Below are 7,639 nucleotides of genomic sequence, written 5' to 3'. Positions count from 1 at the left end.
AAAATGCAGGAATAGAGCTGCAGACACAGAGAATGGATATTGGACATGGGAGGGAAGGGGGGCGGTGGGATGAACTGGGAGATTACAACTGAGATATATACACTACCGTGTGTAAAATAGACAGCTGGTGGGAAGCTGCTGTATAGCACAGGGAGCTCAGCTCGGTGCTCTGTGATGACCTAGAGGGGTAGGACGGCAGAGTGGGAAGGAAGGCCAAGAGGGAGGGGATATGTGTATACAAATAGCTGATTCACTTCATTGCACAGCAGAAACTAACACAGCATTGTAAAGCAATTATACCCCTATTTAAAAAAAGCAAAAAAGAGAAAGAAAAAGGAGAAAATAACAGGGAAGAATGGAAAGACTGGTTTCTTTTCAACAGTTGCAAATAGCCTATAAACACAGTTGCACGTTGGTCTTTACAATACCTCCGTTGAACAGGAATTTGTGTTTATCTTATTGATTCAAGAAACATTTATTTAAAAGTCTATTCTGTGTTAGGCCTTGTTCTAGGTTCTGGAAATAAAACAGTGGAAAACAGAGATGTAACCTCTTCTACTATATAACACACTTTAGTACAGAGAGATAACAGCAATAAAGATTTAAAAAATTAAGTAAATAAGACAGATTTCAGAGATAAATCTTACAGCTTATATTAATTTCCTGTTGTACTTATGCTCACACTCCAATGCTCAGTCGTGTCCAACCCTTTGTGACCCTTTGGACAGTAGCGCATGAGGCTCCTCTGTCCCTGGGATTTTTCAGGCAAGAATAGGAGTGGGTTGCTATTCTCTTTTCCAGGGGATCTTCCCAACCCAGAGATTGAACCCTCATTTCCTATGCTTCCTGCATTGCAGGTGGATTCTTTACCACTGAACCATCAGGGAAGCCTGCCATAGTTATAAATTATCACAAATTTAGTAGTTTAGAACAACACAAATTTATTCTGTTACATTTGTGATGTTCAGAATTTTTAATGGGTGAGCAGGGCTGTGCTCCTTCTGAAGACGCTAGGAGAAAATCCATTTCCTTGCCCTTTCCAGCTTCTTAAGGCCCCTGCATTCTTTAGTTCACGGCCCTGCTGAATTCTGTCATCACATGTCCATCTCTGACTCTGCACCTCCTGCTTTCCCCTTAGAGGACCTCTTGAATCCAGCCACTGGATAGTCCAGGAGTTTATTTTTAAATTCTTAATTTAATCATCTCTACCAAGTCTCTTTTACCACGTAAGGTAACAGATGCAGTAAGTCCCCCACATACGAACCTTCAAGACATTCCTTCAGCTCTACCATCTCCCACCTCCTCTCCCTCCTCCCGTGAGTAACTCATCTTGCCTGTTCACTCTATACCAGCCCTGTATGTGGGCAGTTGTACTGTACTTCTGTACTTCTCAAAAAGTGAAGTATTGTACTGTAAGATTAAAAGTGTTTCTTAACTCTTGTTTGTTTTTTATGTATTATTTGGATGAAAGGTGTTATAAACCTATGCCAGTGCAGTACTACATAGCCAACTGTGTTAGTCGGGTAACTAGGGTCTACCTGTGTTGGACTTAAGTCTAACTTTCTTGGACTTAAATTGCACTCCTGAACTGGAATGGAACTCGCTTGTATATAGGGGACTTACTGTACTAGAAATTAGGACGTGAACACCTTTCAGTAGTCATTATTCGGATTACCACAGAGCCTTAAGTTAATTGTTCGACTTCCTGCATCTGGTCTAGACCTTCAGTCTTCATCCAAACTTGCTGATTTTTCTACTTTACCATGGCTGAATCCCCTCACTGTCTGTTCAGCTTCAACCTACTGAAGACATAGAGTCCATTCTGATGTCCTTTGCTGTTTCTTACTTGTGTAGCTACCCTCCTTCACCCAAGGAGTGTTCTGAATCTGGTGAGAACAAACCTAACTTATTTGAAGATGCCAGTGACTGACAACCGCTCAGTATGTCACTCCATTCAACAAATATTTACTGAGTGCTACTTATGTGCTAGATGCAGAACCAGAGTGAAAAGCAAAACAGCTGTTACTCTTGCCTTGTTGGAAATTTTATTTTAGTCTCAAGGGAGAGATAGCTATTAACATAGATAATTATGCATTCCAGTAAGTGTTAACAAAGAAATGAAAAGGATTTGATGACATTATAATTAGGGGAGTTAATTAGACAAGGAGGTCAAGGACAGATTTTCTCTGGAGGGAACACTGATGCACAGACCGAAGGATGAGCAGGGGGCCATCAATGGGAAGGGAGTGAGAGTGGAGAAAGGCATGTGTGGGTGGGGGTGCTTTCACAGGTAGGGCAAGCTCAAAGGCCCTGAGATAAGAAAGAGTTTGATACCTTGGAAACATATTTAAAAATCTGAAGAATAATGTATTCGGGGAGGGGCATCTACGATGAGAATCAATTTAATATGTAGGGAGAGTACAGGTCATGCAGGCCACAGACCATGGGCAAGACTTCGGGTTTTATTTTAAAGTGCATTGGAAACTTACTGAAGGATTTTAAGGTGAAAGGAGAGTGATTTAATTGTATTTATGCTTTTGAAAGATGATTTTGGAATTCCCTGGTGGTCTAATAGTTAGGACTCTGCGCTTTCACTGCCAAGGGCTGGTGTTTAATCCTGGTCAGGGAACTAAGATCCCACAAGCTGCATGGCACATCCAGTAGATAAACAAAAGGTAACTTTGGCTGCTGTGAGAACAGCTTGGGAAAAGAGCCAAGATGGAAGTTGAGAGGCTAATGAAACAGCTGCTGTCATGGAGACAGAGATGGGGGCTCGAACCAGAGCTGGGCTGGAGAGGAGGTGAGAAGTGAGGAGACATGAGGTACATTTTGGAGGATGAGACATGGGGATTGAAGGTCCATAGGTATCATGTTTGACTCCAAGGTTGCAAGCTTGAGAATCTGGATAGATGGTAGGACTGTTTAGAGCCATGCAAAGACTAGAAGAGAAATGACATTAAGACAGGAAGTCAATGAATTCCTTGTTAGAGGCCTTGAGTTTGAGAGAAATTTCAAGAGAAGATGTCAGGTAGGCAGCTGGATAAACGAGTCTGGAGGTCAGAGGAGAGGCCTGAGGTGGACATAAATTTAGAATCTGTCACCATAGAGACAGTATTTAAAACTATAGGAACTGATGAGATCAGCTGAGAGGGAATGTGGGAACAGAAAAGGAAATTCCTATGAAATTGGATCAAAGTCAGAGATACAAAGGAAAATCAGAGAAGTTTAGTGTCAGCAAAAGCAAGAGGAGAGTGTTTGAAGAGCAAGTGGTAACAGAGTTTGCCACAGTGACCATTGTTTTTAGAAAAAAAAAACCTAAGTATAAATTTATTTTATAATATATATAACATATAATTATATATAATATTACGCATAATATTATTGTTGTTGTTCAGTCATTAAGTCACGTCTGACTTTTTGCAACTCCATGGACTGCAGCACGCCAGGCTTCCCTGTCCTTCACTATCTCCCAGAGTTGGTTCAAACTCAAACTCGTTAAGTCAGTGATGCCATCCAACCATCTCATTCTCTGTCATCCCCTTCTCCTCCTGCCTTCAATGTTTCCCAGCATTAGCGTCTTTTCCAATGAGTTGGCTCTTCGCATCAGATCAGATCAGATTGGTCGCTCAGTCGTGTCCAACTCTTTGTGATCCCATGAATCGCAGCACGCCAGGCCTACCTGTCCATCACCAACTCCCGGAGTTCACTCAGACTCACGTCCATCAAGTCAGTGACGCCATCCAGCCATCTCATCCTCGGTCATCCCCTTCTCCTCTTGCCCCCAATCCCTCCCAGCATCAGAGTCTTCTCCAATGAGTCAACTCTTTGCATGAGGTGGCCAAAGTACTGGAGTTTCAGCTTTAGCATCATTCCTTCCAAAGAAATCCCAGGGCTGATATCCTTCAGAATGGACTGGTTGGATCTCCTTGCAGTCCAAGGGACTCTCAAGAGTCTTCTCCAACACCACAGTTCAAAAGCATCAATTCTTCGGTGCTCAGCCTTCTTCACAGTCCAACTCTCACATCCATACAGATATTATATATCATTATGATATATAACTATTAAATATAATATATGTGCTTTGCTGTGCTTAGTTGCTCAGTCATGTCCAACTCTTTGCAACCCCACGGACTGTGGCCCACCAGGCTCTTCTGTCCATGGGGATTTTCCAGGCAAGAATATTGGAGTGGGTTACCATGCCCTCTTCCAGGGGATCTTCCCAACCAGTGATCAAACCCAGGTTTCCCGCATTGCAGGTGGATTCTTTACCATCTGCCATCAGATGGTATATATAAAACATGGTTATATATAACATATAGTCCATAACTTATAGAGCTACTAAAGCAGAGCAGTTTCAAACTACACACCAGACAAGTGCAAGCACACATTACATGTTAAGAAGAGATACTTTTCTCCATTTGTTTCTGAAAAAGCCAAAAGCCCCTGACTGCTGAAAACTGGTCTGACTCTCACTTCGGCCATGCTGTTCTCCTATTGGACAAAAACTCACAGAACATCAGACCAGGTCACTCTGACAGGATGATAAATGAATCAAAACAAAAACACCGTGCAACCCACAAAATATCCAACATCCCTAGTTCTCAGCTAAAACAAGTGATGGCTACTTCTTTACCAACCACAGTTGTATCCCCATTTTAAACCCCTGCCCCATAGATCAGATTTGTTCAGACACTTTGTCATAGACTTGCCCTTGTTTTCTAACAGGACTCCATCCAGAGTGAGACCCTGTTTCCTTACATCCTCCCCCAAATTACCCAACCAAAGCCCGAATCCTATAATGTGTGTGTATGTGTGTTTAGTGGCATCCAACTTTTTGTGACCCCATTGACTGTAGCTCACCACGTTCTTCTGTCCATGGGATTTTTCAGGCAAAAATACTGGAATGGGTTGCCATTTTCCCCTCCAGGGGGGATCTTTCCAACCCGGGAGTCAAATCTACATCTCTTTCATCTCCTGCATTGGCAGGCATATTCTTTACCACTGAGCCACCTGAGAAGCCCAAAATCCTATAATAGCTTCTTTCTAACATGCCCTCCCTGAAGGGCCTCACAGCTCCCCATGATTGGGCATTCTCCTTCAGTGCAAAAGGCCTGCAGAGCCTTTGGTTGAAGGGCATTAACATTTCCTAGTCCCTTAAAAAAATTGGCAATCCATAATTGGCAAACACATAACTCAGTTAATAAAAATACAAAACCAGTTAATCAGAACTACTCGAGCCCTCTGATTCTGAGTTTAAAAAAATCAAACTTGATGATATTTTTAAGACCTATGGCTGCATAGCTTTGTGATCCCCACCATGATGAAAGGAGAAGAACAAGAGGCAGAATCTCTTCTCAAAGGAGTTCACAAACTGGAGGTGAAAGCAGCTATGACACAAAGAAGGGGGTGGTGGGTATTTGGTGAGGTGAAGGAGGGGGCTGGTGGGCAGATGGAGATGTGGATATTGTGGGCTGAGTCCAAAAGTGAGAACAATGGCATCGTGGTTTGTGAGAGATGTTTCTAAACTGTTTCAAGGATAGAGAAATAGCCTTAGCTATAAAACAGAACCAACCTATTTCTCAGAGGAAGTATGTTGCAGAGAATGCTTGAAAAATGCCTAGCCTCTGCCTACCACACAGAAGATACTTGATATAAAATATTTCTATCATTAATTGCTATTTTAATAAAAGTGATTATTGCATTCTGAAATAGTAAAATGAAATTAAAAAAAGAAAACCCCATAGTTCATCATCTTTCTATCATTAATAGCTATGTTTTATAAAAGTGAGTATTGCATTCTCATGAAATGAAAAATTAAAAAAAAAAAAGAAAACCCCATAGTTGATCATCTGAACAGGCCACCTCAGTATCTAGAGCAATGCTTAGCACTGACTAAACACATAACAAGCTCTGGCTCCTATCTTGGTTCTGCCACTACCTTGCTGTGTTCTTTTGGGACAATTGTCAAACCTCTTGAAAATACTGGTATCTTAACTGTCAAATAAGATAGTTAGATTAAATTATTCCTTAATATCCTTCCAACTACATTTTCTTTGTCTTCCCTTGGCCCTTGGTAGTTTGCCTTTCCCTAAACTTGTTATTCTTCAGAGTGTATGATAGACCACATATGTGTCTCTGTATTTTTCTTTTGGTTTCTATCTCTCTGTAGCCAACATATGTATCACGGCTTAGTAACTTCACAGAATAAGTGATACAATATACATGGGAAGTTAACTACCTTGATGTCTTCATGTGTGAATGGTAGAAAACACAATTTAGGACATATATTTCATTGGCATTGTGCAAAAAGGTCTTGTGTGCTTAAATATCACCTACACTAAAATAGATTATAATGGAACATAGAAGTATTTTATGCTTATTTTCTAGAGTCTTCATTGATATAAGACACTAGACAATATTTTTTCTATTCCCCTTAGATATCATTTTCATAGTTTTATCTGTCTTCTACAAAGGGCTTATCTTCTCCTAATAAAGGTCCATATAGGCTTATCTTCTCTAACAAAGGTCCGTCTAGTCAAAACTATGGTTTTTCCAGTAGTCATGTATGGATGTGAGAGTTGGACCATAAAGAAAACTGGGCACCAAAGAATTTATGCTTTTGAACTGTGGTTTTGGAGAAGACTCTTGACAGTCCCTTGGACTGCAAGGAGATCAAACCAGTAGATCCTAAAGGAAATCAGTCCTGAATATTCATTGGAAAGACTGATGCTGAAGCTGAAGCTCCAATATTTTGGCCACCTTATGTGAAGAACTGACTGATTGGAAAAAACCTTGATGCTTAAAAAGATTGAAGGCAGGAGGAGAAGGGGACGACAGAGGATGAGATGGTTGGATGGTATCACCGACTCGATGTACATGAATTTGAGCAAGCTCTGGAAATTAGTGATGGACAGGGAAGCCTGGCATGCTGCAGTCCATGGGGTCTCAAAGAGTCAGACGCGACAGAGCAACTGAACTGATGGATCAGTCTTCTAAGTAGACTATCTACATCAGTGGTCCCCAACATTTTTGGCACCAAAGAATGATTTTGTGAAAGACAGTTTTTCCACAGATGGGGTGGGGAGATGGTTTTGGGGTGATTCAAGTTCACTGCATTCATTGTGAACTTTATTTCTATTTTATTACATCAGCTCCATCTCATATCATCAGGTATTAGATCCTGGAGCCTGGAGACCCTTAATCTATATAGAGTCTACATTTCTACATAGCATTGAGACTCTAGCGGGTTCTAGGATAACACAGGAAAAAGTCAGTACTCTTTCCTCCAATTTACAGATATACTATAACAAATGGCCAGAAAGTGTGTATGAAACCAACTGAATGCTTCCTGAAGACTCAGAGAGATGATTATTTTATATCAAGTGACTTACGAACCCTCAATTCACAAGGTACATTTCAGAAGCCCTATAATTATTTTTAAGTTTTCAGCAATTTTCTGTTAGACTTATCAGGAAGCACTATGAGTTGGGAGTGAGACAGATAAAGAACAAATGAAAAACACCTGTCTTAGACCTAGGTCACCATCAAGCTGGAGTAGAAAATGGCAACCCACTCTGGTATTCTTGCCTGGAGAATCCCGTGGACAGAGAAGCCTGGCAGGCTACAGTCCATAGGGTTG

The sequence above is a fragment of the Bos javanicus genome, chromosome 9 (assembly GCF_032452875.1).
Source record: "Bos javanicus breed banteng chromosome 9, ARS-OSU_banteng_1.0, whole genome shotgun sequence".
In the NCBI taxonomy this organism is placed as follows: Eukaryota; Metazoa; Chordata; class Mammalia; order Artiodactyla; family Bovidae; genus Bos; species Bos javanicus.
Note: the sequence above shows the minus strand (reverse complement) of the source record.